This window comes from Grampus griseus, assembly GCF_964374135.1.
Source record: "Grampus griseus genome assembly, chromosome: 21".
Taxonomy (NCBI): Eukaryota; Metazoa; Chordata; class Mammalia; order Artiodactyla; family Delphinidae; genus Grampus; species Grampus griseus.
In genome coordinates, this window is record NC_139015.1 from 5,476,484 (window position 1) to 5,497,073 (window position 20,590).

A 20,590-nucleotide genomic window follows, 5' to 3' on the forward strand; every position below is an offset into this window, starting at 1 on the left:
ACTCAAAATGGATTGAAGACTTAAATGTAAGACCTGCAACGATAAAACTACTAGAAGAAAACATAGGAGAAAATCTTGACATGGTTGTGCACGATTATTTTTTGGACATGACATCAAAAGTAAAAACAGACAAGTGGGATTACATCAAACTAAAAAGCTTCTACACAGAAAAGGAAACAATCAACAAATTCACTGGATGCAAGATTTACATGGTCAAGAATCTTGTCTCATAACAGCTATATCCCACGAAAACCCTTTAATTTTAAAACTTTTATTTATTAATCGATATACCTTCCCTCCAGTTCATTTTTCTGAAACATAACTTTCACCTGTTGACTACTTTCCTTTTCCTCTCTCAGACAGAAGTTGCAAACTTACCCACATCCTCCAAAAGCTCAGTGTTTTCCCTTATGCTCTGCCATTTTCAGCACACTGGATCAATAACACTTCGTTGAAGCACTCCTAGATTTCTTTTGGGCTCTGACTCCCTGTTTATCATTTTCCTTTCCTACAATCCTTCTTGGTGATTTTCACATCCATGTGAATGAACCACACAAACCTTGATGTCATACTTTCTTGTCCTCCTCTACATGAGTTGCCATCACTTCTATAACCCTCACATGTCACATGGTATATCATGTCATCTTCTTCAGTGTCTCCATCTACAATGGCATATTCTGAAATTAAACTCTTTTAAAATAACTTCCTTTCCTAATTCTTAGACCCCCCCTTGCTCCCTCTAAAGATGTTCTTAAAGCTCCCACAACCATAAGTTCTTCAATGCTTTCCTGTTCTCTCAAGAGATCGGCCTCTAGTCATCACTCCATTCTTTTTCAGCCTAGAAGCCATAACCCATTATTTCAAATACACACATAAATAATTCTTGAATGAGCCATAATCTTTCAATATGATCAAATCAACATTTCAGCATATTGTTTATCTGAAATAACTTTTTTTCTTTATATGGCAAATACCACTTTCCTTTGAAGTTTAATCAACTCATGAAAAGTATTATTTGACTGTAGGTATACGATCTTTTAAAAGTTTAGTTCTAACTAAATTTTGACTAGTGAGTCTACGATGTCAGAAGAAAAGTCTAAAATAAACTGTTTGTTGCCTTGTATTTGTCTTTCTATTTAACTTTTGTGAATTTTTAGGGGTGATGTATCTGACTGTAAATATAATCTAGCATTCTCTGTTCTTTTATATGAAGAAAAAGTTGATCAGCATAATCACAGAACTGAAATCAGAAATTTTTTTTAAGGCATTATAAGAAACTTACCCCCAGGGTTGGGTGAATTAATCTGGGATATTAAAACAACCCTAAGCGGACTCCATCTTAAAGCAAAAGCATCAGCTTTTATCAATGTTTATTGGGCATGTCCTTGGGTGAAGTGGCAATCAGATCTTAATCTTGGCATATTTGTAGGTTATATCTTACGTTATTCATATAAATTTATGGCATCAATGGTTTTCATTTACTAGTGAGAGAAAATGTGTATGAATATAACATATTTCAGAGGAGATGGGTCACACTAGAAACTAAAATAAAGGATTGAAGTTTCCCCTTTCAGTTGGTGGTGCTGTAAATTAGATTATTCACATGGAGTATTAGGTCACATGAGCAAACCTAATTTAAAGATTACAGAAAACTAATATGGCTCTATTTTTGGTAGGTGCACAAAAACACTGAAACAAATTCTGCTAAAAGGATTTGGTAAATTAATTAAAGCTGATTTGAGGATTACAAAACCTCAAGACTGCTGAATTTCACAAACAGCTTTAAACAAAATATAACCTAACCTTTAAAGTCTTAGTAATAACAGTGTTCAGCACAGTTTTGGCCAAAATATTACTCTTTCTTATTCAGTTAAATAATCAAAATTAAGGAGTGACTCCCGGTAAGCCGTGCACTGCTGTTATGTATGCTTAATGTAATCTGCGTTTGCTCTTTGGATTTTATATGTTATAGCATCCAAAGGGGACGATATAGCTTATTTTTGCTCTAAGAAAATCATGTGAAATTCGATCTCTAGAATCATGACTGATCAATTCACCATCACAGAGGCATATAAACAGCAGAAGTAATATCGCATGTGGGCATCTTTCATGGTGACTAAGTGGACATAGCCAAGTTAATTAACCTGTCTGTGTCTCATATGTAAAACATACACACTCTTTTTTATATTCTTTCCCATTATGGTTTATCAGCTGCTTTTAATATGACAGCCACCGGCTATTTCTAAATTCTAAACTGGTTAAGTCTTCCTTAAGTTTTATTCAAGTCCCATACCCATAAGACTTTGTAAACTGTACCTGCAAACTGGTCTTGCTGGAAAAGTAAGGGATATGATTACTAAGGGGATTACTAAGAAATTACCTCATATGATAACTAGATTTGGGTCACAGCTATAGCACTGGCGAGAAGAAAGATACTCAGAAGTCTGTCTAGCAGAAGGAAAATTGTAAAGGTGTGGCAGAGCCCTATTCGGATGGCTGTGATAGAGTTTTCGTTGTCTCTACTCTGGACAAGAAGTATAAAAATATATGACAAGAGTTTATTCACAGCACTACAGACGAGATCGGGCGCGCTCAGGGTGGTATGGCCATAGCCTTCACAACACCACAATATTTAGTCTATAAAATTAATTCAGTTAAAGAATAATGGACGTCATAAAGAAACCCAAACCAACTACTTAGGACAATTCAGTCAAAGTTGCTAAACCAGTTTTTCCACCTTGTCGGCCACAATCATGCACGTAAACGCGCAGTGTACGCATGTGTGGACGTTACACACGTTTACGATTTGAAGCACATAAATTTAGGCTTTTAATTAGATCGATTTCAGTGAGAAATTTCACATGTAGAAATTTTTTTAAACCATTCTGTGATATACCAAGATTTCTGAAATACAGTGTTCTAAAAATCAAAACATGGTCTTTAAAAACAGTAGCACTACACTGACTGCCAAAATGTTCATGTTATGATACACACCCTTAGGGAAATAGTTGGGCCAGCCTTACACTGTTGTACTAATCCATCGAATCCACTCATAATTGTTAAATAAACAACTTAGCTTTACATTAGACATGGGAAGTGGGGGAAGTAACAGATACTTGGAAAGACTGGGAAATTATTTTACAGAATTATTACAAGAAAGAGTCTGAGCTAAGGATGAAATAGAGTACACAGGACCCATGTGAATTAGAAAAATTGTGTAACTGCATGAAATGGTTAGTTTACTTACAACCTTTTATATTTATATCTTTTTCCCCTGCATACTACCTAGCTCACTAACTTGCACTTAAAATACCCTCAGAAATATCTGAGGAAGATGTTATATCAAGAAGTGCATTCTTGTGTACTTAGAGCAAGTCCACTGTAAGAACTACATGGAATTTATTTTCATCTACTTCCCTATGGGAAAGGATAAAACTCCAAACAGCCATAAACATGGAAGTTCATCCTCAGGATACCATCCGAATTTGGGGATTACAATAGAAAGAAGCCATGCGTTAGGAGATGATACTCAGGCGGCAAAATAAACATGGCACACTTTCATTATAGCCACGGGATCACAGGGGATGCAACCTACATATCAGCTGACGCCTTTGTTTTCCTGCTAGGGGAAGGTTGATTTCTGGAGTACAACCACTACCCTCAACATTTAGAATTAAATGGGTCCCCTATACATGAGTTGCAGGTCATTCAAATTATCTTTCATTATCAATGACAAATTATCACATTAGCCAGGAAGTCACCTGATATCATTTCCATGTTTAAAGCACTCAGGGTACTCACACCCAGCAGTGTCAGGCACAGCACAGATGTTCAGTCATTGTCTTTTACAGATGGCTAATTGGTTATTGAGGATGTAGAGGCAATATCCAAAAAAGTTCTGTTCTTTGTATGCCAGTCTCAAAAATAGCAATTGATTAGAAAGCTGAATCTGTCATAGAGACGGGATTCATATTTAGGACAGGATATCTTGTTTCTATATAATATCATGTGTGTAGCTACTTATTATATCTACTCCCCTTATCAAAGTAAATTTAAGCAGTATGCTTACCTTATGGTTGTTATTGTATGTTACCAACTCTTCTCAATACAGAATTTCATAAAATCTGTGCAAAAAAGATTCGCGTAACCAGTACTCTTTCCTGGACCCTGTGTCTCCCAGTCTATGACCTCCTAAGGACTGAAGAAAGACATTACCCTCTCTTCCAACTGAGCCCACACTAACCCTTCACAATAATGCTCCAGATATACCAGCTCCAAAACCCCGTCTTAAAGGCTCTAAACCCGCTTCAAGGATTCGTTTGGACCCCGCAAGGGTCAATAAGCCATTGGTATCTACACTCCTAGGTCCTGGGGGTGGTCAAGGGCCATCTGTTTGTTGGATGTGTAACGTTTGGATGGAGCTTGGAAATGCATCTGGGCTGAAGTATCCATACTGAGGCCTCTCAGGTGGGGGACAGAGCTGAAGATGAGAAAAGAAATGCCCAGTCACTAGCCAGAGGCCAGCTCGAACTCCTGCCAACGATCTCCATGCAAGAACTTGCAATGGTCCAAGACATTTAAATTCAAACTTGCATGTCCCAGTTATAATAAAGGTAAATTTGTTGAGACAGGAGAATAGAACATATTTGATGTAACATGCTATTAGCTTAATTTACAATTTCTAGATATTTAGCCAAATATTATGTGGGCCTACCTCTGTACTTTTGCCCCAGACCCTGCCAATGTTAGAGTCAGGCCTGCAAGCAGTAATATGCCTACAGCTAAAACCAGAGTCGTTTCTCTCTTCTTAAAAGAATCAAGTTGCTTAGTAAGACTGTGAGAGAGTAGTGATGCATTAATAGGAAAATGGCGGGTAGATCTGTATCCTACTTGACGGTAGATTTAGCCAATGTAGAAGGGCAGCCTTGCTCATATGTCTTTGTAAGCACTAGGAAATGACTAACATGAGAAGATAATTTTTCAAAACTCTACTTTTTAGCATGACAGCTATCATATTTATTAGAAAATAAACGTCTTCAATGCTATGCTTCTTCCTAACAAGATCCACATGCAGAAAGGTTAGCCACAGAAAGAAGAAATCTACTTGTCAAGGTCCAGGTTCTCAGAAGGAAAGCCTGCTTTCATTTTGTAGCACAAGGAAATTTTCTCTTTATCATCCGTAGAAGTGCTTGTTAGCAAGGTTGCACTTGCAGAGATTCCTGGTGGAAAACCCTGGTAAACAGAGACTGCGGCTGCGTTTCCACACCAATAAGGAAAAGCCACTTGCCAGTGTAAACTGGGGCTACATTGTTTTAAAGCAGGGGCAGCCTCTCTTATCAGAAACGGACAAGGGAAAAAGGAAAATGGGAAATCTCAAAAGCCCACCTCTGCTGAGCAAAGCAAATGCCGTATCAGTTCGGTTCGTGCTGTAAGGATGGACATTCTGACTTATAATAAATCTGAGGGGTACTTTTGCTCTTTAAAAAAAAAAAGGAAAAGGAACTGTGGGACCTGGTAGGAAAGGAAACTGCCAGTGAGTCCAATCTACACAGAAATCAATTTCACACGGCCATAATTCAAGGAAATGGGGCGGTAGGTAATGACGTGGACATTCATTTTGCTTTATAAATTTGAACTTTCTTCTTGGCTACTGTAATATTTTTTGGAAACAGCTGGGATTTTTTTTCCCCTCTCATCTCCCTCGACAAGCACTTTTGCTAAACATGGGAATCTATGAAACCTAGATTCACACTGTGACTCATTACTATTGTTTCCTTTAACTTTCCTCACCATCTCGTCCTGCATCGTTTCCCTTTTCTCAAGAATAAAAAGCAGTAATGAGAAAAATCACTGCTTTAAAACGTACACTAAATACATAGTGAGAAATAGACTAAGGTAAATTCTCTAATTTTGCTTTGACTTTTCCATTAGCACATATTTTGAAATTCATACATAACTGATGTTCAAGTACAGAATTACATTATTCACACAATAAAATGATTAATACACTTTCATTTTTTTCCCCCTCTCCTAGGGCTTGGGAAAGGGACTATAGATTTTTCTCTTATTTCTACTCTTACTGAATGTATATGCTTGAGTCTTTTTGTATATCTGCTATGAAGAAAACTGTTGAATATTTTTAAAATCACAATAGCAGTGATAGCATTGGTACATTAAAAAATATGTCCAGAACTTGAAGAGACGGGTAGCCCCTATAACTTGTTTATTTGACTCCCAAATTGTGACAGCTTTGACTTAAAAATCAATAAACCAACAATGATGCTTGGGTTAACTTTTAAAATATAGACACCTATACCTTACTGGCACCTCGTAAGAGAGGAAAAACTGTGTCACTTTCAGTCATATGATGGAAAAGCGGGAACCAAAGTGTCACGCTAGGTGTCAGATCAAAGCCTCTCTGACAGAAGGATGAGGCCCACGAGGGCACGTAGATACACAAGGTCATGGTGAGGAGGTAGACCCGGGACCCCCCGCCAGCTCCTTCCCGGGGGCCACGCTCAGCACCTAGGCCTCTCAGCAGCAGGCCTCCAGAGCTTCGACCTGTGTCTGTGAGCATCTGCACTTTATCTCCTTTTATTTTGTGCATAGTTAGCAAGGTGGATCCTGAAGTAATTGCTTCGTAACTTTATGCTTTGTTGGCTTAGGAAAAGTTTCACAGGGACACTCTGCTTTCGGAGAGCAGAGGAATCCCGTAATCCCAAAATGACGTGATGGGTGGCCCAAAATGGGATGATAGTAAAGACTCCACTTCTGACTAAAAATCTATCTATACTCTTTCAAGCGCTATTATAAGTGATTGACAGGTGGCGGAGGGAAGTAAAAAAACTGTTGAATTTAGAAGAGACCCCAGTTCTGATTGCCATTCTTGTTTTGAGCAAATGTCCTACCTTCTAAGTCACCAGAAATATACACTGTATTTGCAAAACACTTGTAAAAAGCATATGAATATATAAAATTTTGTTTTCAATTCTTTAAAAAATGATCATTGTAGTATTTCAAATGAAAAATAACTTTCGCATTTACATACAATACACAAAAACCCATATTTCATGGCATGGACTCATTTGAACAAAACTTTCATATTACTAGCATTTGTAATGTAAATTCAAAAGTCAAGAGATCTCTACATTATTGTATTTTAAAAATAATCCTGAAAAATAATAAACTATAGGGACCTAAAGTCTCCCACAACTTGATTGAATACCTGACATCTCTTTAAAAGTAGTGATGTGGGAACCTGGGAAGAAGGGGGTTTACTTACCTCTGTTGTACGTCTCTGGCATTGAATATTCAAGTTCATGCAGAAAGCAGTGTGCTTACTTCACTGGGCATTGATACCGTGATAGCAGTTGTGACTTTTCATGGGAATATTGCTGCAGAGCAACTGCCTGAAAAGCTCATCAATCAGTGTTTCTCAAACGCTAGCAGCTCATTAGCACAGTGTCCTCCCAGGGAGCATGCATCTCCCCCTCCCCTGCTTCATCCTGCAAGTTGCATCTTGTCCTGGGCCGACATTGTCATTTCCACAATCTTTTCTTGCTTCTTCCTTTGTTATGATCTGTTCACTTTCCCACCTGGCCTACAGGTTAGAGAACTGAGTACTTGGTCACTTCTAAAGTGGACAAAGCATGGGACTTCCCTAGTGGCGCAGTGGTTAAGAATCCGCCTGCCAATCCAGGGGACATGGGTTCAAGCCCTGGTCCTGGAAGATCCCACATGCCACGGAGCAAATAAGCCCATGCGCCACAACTACTGAGCCTGCGCTCTAGAGCCCACGAGCCACAACTACTGAGCCCACGTGCCACTGCTACTGAAGCCCCTGCTCCTAGAGCCCGTGCTCTGCAACAAGAGAAGCCACCACAGTGAGAAGCCTGCACACCACAACGAAGAGTAGCTCGCTGCAAGTAGAGGAAGCCCGCGTGCAGTAGCGAAGACCCAACGCAGCCAAAAATTAAATAAATAAATAAAGTGAACGAAATGTGAATCAAGGAGAGACAAGAGTGTTGTTCTCGTAACTACTGATGCATGCATCAGTAATGAAACATTTAGGGTATCATTGGGGTCCATGAGGAAACCGCCTGGTATAAAAAAGTCTTTAGAAATCTATTCTGCATACTACTGTTATGTTGTAAAACTTTGCATATCAGGTTTTCAAAGTTTAATGATCGCCTATTTTCCTACTCAGATTACTAAGCCGTATGCTGTTTTTTCCATAAAGCCATTCAATTGTTGTTCGGTATCCAACTCAGTTCTTCTTTCCTGAACTTTATTAGTTTGGCATTTCTTTCTCACTGATTGTTTCTGTGTTCCTGATGAATAGCTGCTGTTTGATACATGTACTTTAAAACTGGCTTTTTGTATTCAAAAGCTGCATAAATAATAACAGAAGCCAAAAATTTCTAAATAAGTAAAATGGAGAGAAATTGTGTGTTTTTTGTTTTTCTGATTGCAAATGGCCTGTAGACCAGGATCTATGTCAGGGGCAAAAGCAGGGTAAGCTGAGATCCCCTGGGAAGCATTCGACCTCAAGAGTCCATCAGGAAGAGCCACCAGCTAGGAACATAAATGCCTATATTGAAGTATAGCATCCAGTCCAACTGTTTCAACAAGCTAATTGAAAGTACAGGAGTCAAAAACAGCCTTGCAGAGAGATGACCCATTCTCCCATAATAAATTCAGCATCTGCTGACAAAGAAAGACTGGTAATGTTGCTCCCTTTAATGAATATACTCTGAGGGTCAACAACTAATCCCTATTAAAAGGAGAAAGTATCAATAGATTGAAAACACAAAGACAGTGTGAGAAACATCTAAGGATACATAGACTCTTGCTTGCAGTATATATATTTTTAAAGAGGCACTTCCTCACTTTTAGAAACTAACGAAAACTTACCTTGTATAAGTTAAGCTTGTTTTTATAAAATCTGCCCCAGCTAACAAGCCCGAAGACGGCACCAATGGCTGGATATAATGATTATTTGTTATTGCAACAGGAATGATTAAAAAGCACATTATTTCACACATCTGCACAAATATACACCATAAACCGCATGACATCTTTTTATTCAAAACTATAGAGTGAAATCACAACCTTACATCGGCATCAACGAGGGATTTGTCCTTTCTCATGAAACCACAAATTATTTTACCACAAATGCAAATTTAAATTCCCTGCATGTCTTCTCTGTTTTCTCATTTATCTCCCAGTTACACATTTTGGAAACTGAGATGGAGATTCTTTTTTTAATTAAATGAGAAAATAAAAATTCATCATTGCCTGAGTACAGTGAATCCTCGAGTCCCCAATAGGCTAATGGGGAGAATGATTATCGTTACAGTTCAACAAACATATCACTTTGACATAATAACTAAAGGTGATTTCTCTTCAGCTGGTCCGAGGCAGGTGAGAATAAACAGGGACTAACTAAAGAGAATGAGTGACATCTGCTGGATGATAAGAGAAATGAAAAGAAAAAAATTCAAGTATGTAAATGCTCACATTTCACCATCCTAGAACCCACTGATGTCTGAAATCTGTAACAACATAACAAAGTTGGTATAAATCCTCAGGAACAAAAGGGTAACGGGGTGTGATGGGAGGAGTACAACGTGTAGGTTGTAGTACTGTGGGTCCAATCAAGGGAGCTTCAGCCCCCGAGCAGCCATGCGACCTCTATAAATACCGTGTTTCTGTTGCCTGTGATTTTCTACATCTTATTGTTGATTTCTGTAATCTGTGGCTTTCCATAGGCTTGACTCTGGCTGGGTCTGTGCAAGCAATCACATGAGCTTTGCAAATCTAGGACCAAGAAATTCACCCAAACCAATCATTAGAAGGATCAAAACAAAACTCAGCCCCCAAATGGGCAGACACACGGCATCAGACATTGCTCAGTCATCCCTTAAGTTGCGCTTTCTTTTTTCAATTTTAAAAGCTATTTCTTAATGAGGTAACAGGATAACTCTTTATTGAGAGCCTATCCTGTTATTTCATTTAGGCTGTCCTGCACCTCCATGATGTAGGTATTCTTAACTCCTTTTATAGAGAAGCTGAGTGTCAGAGGTTACACAGGCTGGAAGGGAAGGATCTGCCACTCACTCTTCAGTTCTACCTGACCCCAGGTCTGCACTTTTCACTCTACAAGCTGATTCTGGGGATATGGTATATTCGTATCTTCCAGTGCCAATGCCATTTCATGCCACTTTTTAACTGTACAGCCTTTATTAAAGACAACAGATAATTGTCCATACACACTGACCGAAGACCTTCATTCTTTACTCATAACTTAGTCCTGCTTTGGACATTGTCTGTAAGCAATTGCTTTGCAAAGACGCTCAGGCCAGTTAGGTTGCACTCAGCATCTTTCTTTCTCAAGAGCATTTTTAAATATGGTCTGGATCCTCAGTTTCTTTATTTTTACAGTGATGGACATGGATTAGGTAATTCCTAAGAGCTCTTCCAGCTGTGTATACACAGAAAATAAACCCAGACCGAGTTGCTGGTTTCCTTCTTGTTCTGTAATCACCCACTCTCAGAGTCAGTACATATACATTGTACTCCTCATTCCGTTGTTGAAAGAAGTGCTTTTTACCTTTTAGAATTTTTATTTTTGTTTACAGTATCTCATGACAACTCAAGTGAAACTATGTACTCAAAGGTAGTCTATTTTTACTCACAAACAAGGCCGCTCAAGATATTTTCTTGCCCGACTAAAAAATTGAAAAAGTATAGCCCCTACTCTTTCAGTCATCTGAAAATGAAAACTTTATTTCGTCCAAAAAGGAAAATAGCTGTGATCAAAATTCACGACACATGTACAAATGACCCCAAAACTATATTTTTTAATAAAAAGATCCTTTCTATGAATTACAGGAAAAACATCAGATAATAGCATACCAGCTCCTTAAGTAGTTGACAGGGTTTTCAAATTTCCTGAGGTTACAATTGTTATTATTTTACTTCCAAAATGAATAAAAGTGATCTTAATATTGTTTTAAATACTAATGTAGAAGGGGAAAGTAACAATATAAATGTCTTCTACAATTAGTCAAATTCTTGCGTTAAGATACAGCAGGTCGAATCTTGAACTCAATAGCACCATCTAGTGAAGATAAACCAGAAATGCTTGTTTTCTTTGGCTGTTGGTCCCAGGGCCCAGCAACAGCTAATTCAGCCTCGCCTTCAGGGTGGTGGGAGACTCCCTGCAACAGGTACTTCTTAGCAACAAAAATGTCATTTGCTTGAGAATAACTTAAAGCCCCATTTATGAAATATACCAAACAATTTACCTTACTATTTTAAAAATGTAAGTATCTAATTATGAGCTTATTCTTAACAACCTATCTCACATCATAAAAGATGCGGATAAATGATCTTAAAAGGAGTTGAGTGCTATGTGTGTGTGTGCGTGTGTGTGTGTGTGTGTGTGTGTGTTTAAATTACTCATTCACTCATTTATTAACAGACATACTTAATTTGTAGTTTCTTTTATTTTCTACTTCTGCAATCTTGCATAACTCCCGTGCTCTGTTTACACTTCTGTGACAGACGTTAAACTGAACCCCATGTTACACCAACTTCCTCTTTCTTGCTCTTGTTACTACTGTTGCTTCCTGAATTATCCAGGCTACCTGGTTGACGCTGCAGTCACTTTGCACTGTTATCTGTGTATTGATTACAAGTAATTCTCCTACTCAGAGATCGTCTGAAAGACTGCCATTGCATGATTCACTATGTTCCCTTTTCCCCCTCTTATTTTCCAGCTCAGATATCCTAGAAGCCTGTGCTGCCACTGAGACTCTAGCAGCCTAGGTCACAGAATCTGATTACAAAACCTAGAGCCCCTGCCACCTCCTTGGACCCTGTTGGATCACGAGCAAAAAATAAATATGCATTGTTATTAAGCCACTGAAATTCTGGGATTGCCTGTGCTTGCAGCATAACCCAGCCAATCTTGAGGGAAACAAATGATTAGCTCAATGTGAAACAGATAAGGCAGCTCATAAATCCACTCACCTGGATGAACAGAGACATCTTTACAGGCTGAAAGCAAGTACAGAAGGTCTTGCCCATCTCTCTGTGTTGTGTAATTCCCACTTTCCCTGGGACACTGTAGACGTCATATCCTGGGACACTGTAGACGTCATATCCTGGGACACTGTAGACGTCATATCCTGGGACACTGTAGATGTCATATCCTGGGACACTGTAGACGTCATATCCTGGGACACTGTAGACGTCATATCCTGGGACACTGTAGATGTCATACCCTGGGACACTGTAGATGTCATACCCTGGGACACTGTAGATGTCATATCCTGGGACACTGTAGACGTCATATCCTGGGACACTGTAGACGTCATATCCTGGGACACTGTAGATGTCATACCCTGGGACACTGTAGATGTCATACCCTGGGACACTGTAGATGTCATACCCTGGGACACTGTAGACGTCATATCCTGGGACACTGTAGACGTCATGTGTGACATGAGACTTGCTGGCACATCCACGGAACAAAGGCCTCCCGAGTCAATGCACATTTCCCTCTCTGACCTCAGATTCCTCCCTTGCTTCATCACATTTCTGCTTGATAATTAAGACAAATAATCTCTATCAAAAGAGGAAACTTCCTCTTAGCTTGTGTGTCTAATGGCAGAGACTCTCAAAAGAGCCAGGCTGCTGTTTCAACTTTCAGGTCAGTGGAGCCATTTTTGTTTCTCCTGGAAAGCAAGGTCTTTAGAGTAGCATAGCCCAAGTCACGAGAACAGAGGTGACAAGGACAAAAAGTGCCGGTTGGTCATAAGGTGTTAAAAAATGCCACCTGTGATTTGGCCAGTGCGGGGATCTTCATGGTTGAGCCCACGGAGAACTGCCATCCCTGCTAACACGGTCACTCTGTCCTGAAGTCAGTGAACAAGAACCAGAGGAGGTAAAGACAGAAGCTAACATCTACAGGACAAGTCACCTTCTCCACTTGGTTATTAAGAGCTGCCTCCTCAGGGAGAGCCCTCTGGTGAGAACTTCCATGAGTCACTAATGTTCTCACATCCTGGGCCCGTTCCTAGATATCCTGTCCTGTACTCTTCCCCAAGCTTACTTGTCTCCAAGGTTACTTCTTCCAAGTGCTGACCAATCACCCAAACTACAAGCAATTCCCAAGAACTGGTGTCGCTCCACACTTCTTGCAATCTCTCTTTCCAGGAAAAGTGAATCCTAAGACATACTACTTAGACACCCGGTCCCAGAGATTTCCTTCTCCAGTATCCTGAAGGTCACTATAGTTCTACAGTTCATCACCCCTGCCTAATGCAGAATGTCACGGGGAGCCATCTATAAGCCAAACGCAGTTGTTTTCTTCTTCAGATAACTCCATGTCAGGTCGCAGATGTGGATTGAGAAAGGGACAGGTGGCAATGAGTTTACCAGTGCATTCAGGGCTTGTCTGATCCCATATAATCCCTTCAATTAAATGTTGGAGAGTTGTAATGACTTGAGGCTTAGAGGATCAGACAGAACTTATTTTTGACGTGCCTCTCAAGTTGCACGATTACTGGCATCTCAGAGCCCGAGAGTGAACCAAGAATTATTCTCAAAGCAATATTTACTTTCTGAAGAGAGCATGGCTTTGTTCCAAAACCCTAAGGGTATTCGCTCTGTTTCACCCATCAGAGCTCATCACAGACTCCACACAGCAGCCCAGTCAGGTGCAGACTCTGGAAGCACAACTGGATCCACCGGGACATTGTCAGAATTGCTTGCATAGCAAACGTGTTGAACAGAAGGATCTTCTTTTATTCTGGGCCCCATTCAGGCTCTCAGCCTTTGAGTTACCAGGTTATTCAGCATTGGGGTTGGAGCAGACACCACAATGGGTTCATGCTGCCTCCTAAGCCCAAGATGACAACATATGAAATGTTTAAAAATAAAAGATGGACCTTAATAAATGAACAAGGACCAAGAGACTTAAAAAGGGGTCGTGGAGTTTATGTTTGTGTATGGTGCTAGGAAGTGTTCTAATTTCATTCTTTTACATGTAGCTGTCCAGTTTTCCCAGCACCACTTACTGAAGAGGATGTCTTTTCTCCATTGTATATCCTTGCCTCCTTTGTCATAGATTAGTTGACCATAGGTGCATGGGTTTATCTCTGGGCTTTCTATCCTGTTCCATTGATCTATATTTCTGTTTTTGTGCCAGTACCACACTGTCTTGATTACTGTAGCTTTGTAGTATAGCCTGAAGTCAGGGAGCCTGATTCCTCCAACTCTGTTTTCCTTTCTTAAGATTGCTTTGCCTATTCGGGGTCTTTTGTGTTTCCATATGAATTGTAAGATTTTTTGTTCTAATTCTGTGAAGAATGTCATTGGTAGTTTGATAGGGATTGCACTGAATCTGCAGATTGCTTTCGGTGGTATAGTCATTTTCACAATATTGATTCTTCCAGTCCAAGAATATGGTACTTAAATGTAAGACCAGACACTATAAAACTTTTAGAGGAAAACATAGGAAAAACACTCTTTGACATAAACCACAGCAAGATCTTTTTTGACCCACCTCCTAGAGTAACAGAAATAAAAACAAAAATAAACAAATGGGACTTAGTTAAACTTAAAAGCTTTTGCACAGCAAAGGAAACCATAAACAAGACAAAAAGACAACCCTCAGAATGGGAGAAAATATGTGCAAATGAAACAACAGACAAAGGATTAATCTCCAAAATATACAAACAGCTCATGGAGCTCAATATCAAAAAAACAAACAATCCAGTTAAAAAATGTGCGGAAGACCTAAATAGACATTTTACCAAGGAAGACATACAGATGGCCGAGAGGTACATGAAATGATGCTCAACATCACTAACAGAGAAATGCAAACCAAAACTACAATGAGGTATCACCTCATGCCAGTCAGAATGGCCATTATCAGAAAAGCTAGAAACAATAAATGCTGGAAAGGGTTTGGTGAAAAGGGAACCCTCCTACACTGTTGGTGGGAATGTAAACTGATACAACTACTATGGAAAACACTATGGAGGTTCCGTAAAAAAGTACAAATAGAACTACCATATGACCCAGCAATCCCACTACTGGGCGTATATCCTGAGAAAACCATAATTAATTCAAAAAGGAACATGCACCACAATGTTCATTGCAGCTCTATTTACAATAGCCATGACATGGAATCAACCTACATGTCCATCAACAGATGAATGGATAAAGAAGATGTGGCACATATATACAATGGAATATTACTCAGCCATAAAAAGAAACGAAATTGAGTTATTTGTAGTGAGGTGGATGGACCTAGAGTCTGTCATACACAGTGAAGTAAGTCAGAAAGAGAAAAACAAATACCATATGCTAACACATATATATGGAATCTAAAAAAAAAAATGGTACTGATGAACCTAGTTGCAGGGCAGGAGTAAAGAGTTAGGCATAGAGAATGGACTTGAGGACATGGGGTGGGTGGGTGAAGCTGGGGCGAAGTGAGAGTAGCATCGGCATACATACACTACCGAATGTAAAATAGCTAGTGGGAAGCAGCCGCATAGCTCAGGGAGATCAGCTCAGTGCTCTGCGATGACCTAGAGGGGTGGGATAGGGAGGGTGGGAGGGAGGGAGGCTCAAGAGGGAGGGGATATGGGGACATGTGTATGCATACGGCTGATTCGATTTGTTGTGCAACAGAAACCAACACAGTACTGTGAAGCAATTCTACTCCAATAAAGATCTATTTAAAAAAGGGGGGGGGTCATGGAAATTATAAAAGAACAAAGTAGAACTTTAAGAAATAAAAAAATAATAATTCTATAAATGGGTTAAATATCAGATTAGACACACCTTAAAAAAGAATTAGTGGCCTGGAAAATAGATCTGAAGAAAATATACAGAGGGAACAAAGAGAACAAAATTTGAAAGAAAAGTTAAAGAGCCTTGAAAGACAGAGTGAAAAGCAATCAATCCACAGACACAGAAAATACAACTTATATCAAACAGGAAAGAAAAGAATTTATCAGCAGCCAACAGAGAAAATACAGAATAAGATAAAATGATCAGACTGATACATATTCTCAGAAGCTAAAAGATGAGGCAGGAGATAGAGGAATAATATGCCTTCGTCCATTCAGCCAGCTACAACAAACCATCACAGACTGGGTAGCTAATAAAGAACAAAATTTTTACTTCTCTGAGTTCTGGAGCCTGGAAATCTGAGATCCGGGTGCCGGCGTGGTCAGGTAGGGCTGTCTTCCAGGTAGCAGACTTCTTCTTGTGTCCATACCTCTGCACAGGTGTAAGGGAGCTTTCACTGGGGCCTCGTTTATACGGGCATGGATCTCGTTCGCAGGACTCTGCTCTCAGGACCTGATCTCAGGACCAAAGGCCCTACCTCGTAAGGTAACCCCATCACACTGGGCACTCAGGTTTCATCATATGAATTGGGGGCTGGGTGCAGCAGTGCTGAAACATTCAGCCTATAGCAAATATCTTCAAAGAGTTGAGAGAAAATAACGGTCCATCCGGAATTAATCACTCAGCAAAACGTTTCAACAACATGGACAAAGCAACATATTTTTTGATAAACAAAACCTAAGAGCATTACCACCATAATTTTTTCATCAAAGGAACATCTAAGAGATGGACTTCAGAAAGATGGGCAAAGCAGGAAGCAGTGGCAAGTCAGGAAAATGGTACATATATGAGTAAACCTAAACATAGACGTTTATAATGATGATGATGATGAGGGGTGATGTCAGATTTGTCCTATTTAATTTGAAAAAAGCTAAAGTAATGGATCACAGTAGCATGTAGGTCATGAGCAGGTGAAAATGGCCCAAGTGTGCCACCTGGAACTCAAATACAGCCCAGCCGTAGACAAAGACAAAAAATCCCAGCTCTCGTGAAACTTGCATTCTTAAGAATTAATTTAAGAATCATTAACTTAAAAATGTGTTACACATGTATGGCAATATTTCAAGGTTTACATAAGTTTTTAAGAAAAAAATCAGTGAATTAAAAATGAAATAAAAACAAACAAGAAGGCTCAATCAATTCAAAATAAAACAAGAAATGAGCATAGAAACAGAAGATTGTATATAAAGTACAAAAAGGAGAGAATAATTCCAAATAAATTGATATTCATGATAACCACCAATTAAAACATAGAGATTATCAGATTGGCTTTTTTTTTTAACATCTTTATTGGAGTATAGTTGCTTTACAATGGTGTGTTAGTTTCTGCTGTATAACAAAGTGAATCAGCTATACATATACATATATCCCCATATCCCCTCCCTCTTTCATCTCCCTCCCACCCTCCCTATCCCACCCCTCTAGGTGGTCACAAAGCATCGAGCTGATCTCCCTGTGCTATGCAGCTGCTTCCCTCTAGCTATCTGTTTTACATTTAGTAGTGTATATATGCCCATGCCACTCTCTCACTTCGTCCCAGCTTACGCTTCCCCCTCCCCGTATCCTCAAGTCCATTCTCTATGTCTGCATCTTTATTCCTGTCCTGCCCCTAGGTTCTTCAGAAACATTTTTTTTTAGATTCCATATATGTGTGTTAGCATACGGTATTTGTTTTTCTTTCTGACTTACTTCACTCTATATGACAGACTCTAGGTCCATCCACCTCACTACAAATAACTCAATTTCGTTTCTTTTTTGTTTGTTTGTTTGTTTTTTTTTTTACATCTTTATTGGAGTATAATTGCTTTACAGTGGTGTGTTAGTTTCTGCTTTATAACGAAGTGAATCAGTTATATATATACATATGTCCCCATATATCTTCCGTCTTGCGTCTCCCTCCCTCCCACCCTCCCTATCCCACCCCTCTAGGTGGTCACAAAGCACTGAGCTGATCTCCCTGTGCTATGCGGCTGCTTCCCACTAGCTATCTACTTTACGTTTGGTCGTGTATATATGTCCATGCCACTCTCTCGCTTTGTCACAGCTTACCCTGCCCCCTCCCCATATCCTCAAGTCCATTCTCTAGTAGGTCTGTGTCTTTATTCCTGTTTTACCCCTAGGTTCTTCATGACATTTTTTTTTCTTAAATTCCATATATGTGTTAGCATATGGTATTTGTCTTTCTCTTTCTGACTTACTTCACTCTGTATGACAGACTCTAAGTCTATCCACCTCATTACAAATAGCTCAATTTCGTTTCTTTCTATGGCTGAATAATATTCCATTGTATATATGTGCCACATCTTCTTTATCCATTCATCTGTCGATGGACACTTAGGTTGCTTCCATGTCCTGGCTATTGTAAATAGAGCTGCAGTGAACATTGTGGTACATGACTCTTTGAATGATGGTTTTCTCAGGGTATATGCCCAGTAGTGGGATTGCTGGGTCCTATGGTAGTTCTATTTTTAGCTTTTTAAGGAACCTCCATACTGTTCTCCCTAGTGGCTGCATCAATTTACATTCCCACCAACAGTGCAAGAGGGTTCCCTTTTCTCCACACCCTCTCCGGCATTTACTGTTTGTAGATTTTCTGATGATGGCCATTCTGACTGGTGTGCTGATACCTCACTGCAGTTTTGATTTGCATTTCTCTAATGATTCGTGATGTAGAGCATGAGATTGGATTTTAAAATCCAGCTTTATGCTATTTAAAAGAGACATCGTTAAACACAAGGACATAATAAGGATGAAAGCAAAATGACTGGAAACTGTCTACTGTGGAGCCACACCATCTACTGTTGCCAAACAATTTGTAGTTCAGATTGCCCAGAAAATACCATTTTTTCATCCTGTTAGTGGGTTTGTTTTTCATCTGGTTTTCAATAACTTTTAAAAATTTACTTGTCTTGTTTCAGAAGGAGTGGATTTATCGGCAGTATGCACACATTTGCGATAAGACTGATTTATTTCCCTTAGTCCCACTCTTAAGAGTTATTTTTTTCCACGCCACTGGTTTCGAGCCTCGTCTGTTCATGAGATTAGATATTGCTTTCTCTTACCTTAACCCTCTCACAGCTTTTGGCAAGTTCTGTGTGACGCAAGACTAAAGGAACCCACAAGTGCACTTTCCTGTGGGTCATTTTTCTTTATGCGTTTCCGTGTTGTAAATCTCGTACCCATCAGGCCGCAACACGAGGCAGCATGGAATGCGGGAGACCTAGTACTTGTTTTTCTCGGCTCTATCACCAGGGGGCACCAAAGCCCCAGTAATCAGCAAAAGAGGCTCATTTGAGAAAAACCAGGCACCAAGGTGTAGACCTCGCATAGAGCACAGTGCCCAGCTGAAAGCTGTCTGTGAAATTACTGGACATGAAAACTTCTTACTGTAAAAAATTAACTTTAAAACCAAGAAATTGGGAAAACTGTACTGATGAAAATTACTTCCCTCTCTAGTGATTTCATAGGTTACACTGAACTTAAAACTATGTCACGTAGAAGATGAATAAATATATAGGAAATTATATGAATGAGTTATATTAAGTTCTTATATGAAAATATATGAATATATATAGAAAATTATTCTCTTATGCCATCTCACTAAATAATTAAAACAGTGATGCACTGGATATATATTTGCTTCTTTCCCCTATTAATCTTCGTAGAGCTTGTTGGGCCTGAGTGTCTTCTATTAACAAGCTCTTTATTGTGTGATTTCTAGCCAGGGGTACCTGACTCCTGTAGTTCACCAGAAAATGAGAGGCAACCATCACATAGATAAAGCTGAGTAAGAGGATGGATGACACGTAGTAGATGTGCAGTAACGAGTGTTCTCTATGTCCTGGTGATGGACATTGTAATGGACTTTGGAGCCAGCTAGACCTGTGTTCAGAACCCCTCCTAGTCTGACCTTGAGCTAAGTTTCCTGAACCTGTTTTTCCACATCTGTATCCCACATCAGTCCTGTTCCTTGGATGAGCCAAGAATCCTTGTCTCGGAGTCTGGCCCTTGCTACTCCCGGGGTCAGGATTTCTCCTCTATCTGACACCCTGAAGTCCATTCTCTCATCTCCTTCAGGTATCAGACTTATCCCCCTTCCCCGATTCTTCTTCTCCATAGTACTTATTATGACACAAAATGCATCTTACTTCATGTGTTTCCTAGAGACTCTCCCCACTAGACGGTGAGCTCCATGAGAGCGGACATTGTTCTTTCTGCTTTGATCGCTGCTCCATCTCTAGCGACTAGAGCAGTGCCTGTGGCCAACAGGAGCACAGTAAACGTCTGCTGAGTGATGAATGACTCCCAGGAATGTTACGGCGGCTGCTGATGTTTATAAATCACCTAGCATATAACAGGTAAACTGTAGCTGTTATTATGAAATTGTTATATTGTAGACTCAATTTCTTGATTCCTATTACAATTTGAACTTTTTTTAAACAAGGAGTCTTGAAATTGATTAACTAGGTCATGACCATCTTTTTGTTTTCTTTTAATGACATGGAAGGGTAAGTGAGCATATGCCTATAGCCCAAAGTATTATTTTGTGAAACTTCACTTGCAATTTTATGTGTGTGGCAGGAGTGTGTCATAAAAGCACAGGTACCGATATAGACCCACTGCCTTTCATAGGTTGCCCTGGAGACCTTTTCTCACG

The 20,590-nt window shown here is 39.6% G+C and overlaps 1 long non-coding RNA gene across 1 annotated transcript in view; it reads left to right on the forward strand.

Moving 5' to 3' along the window:
- The window catches only part of LOC309838963, a 42,862-nt gene extending 22,272 nt beyond the window's left edge, over window positions 1-20,590 (forward strand). Inside the window, exons 2-3 of the long non-coding RNA XR_014298430.1 lie at window positions 20,098-20,291; window positions 20,566-20,590. This is a non-coding gene — a long non-coding RNA (uncharacterized lncRNA). The remainder of the gene's footprint in view (window positions 1-20,097; window positions 20,292-20,565) is intronic.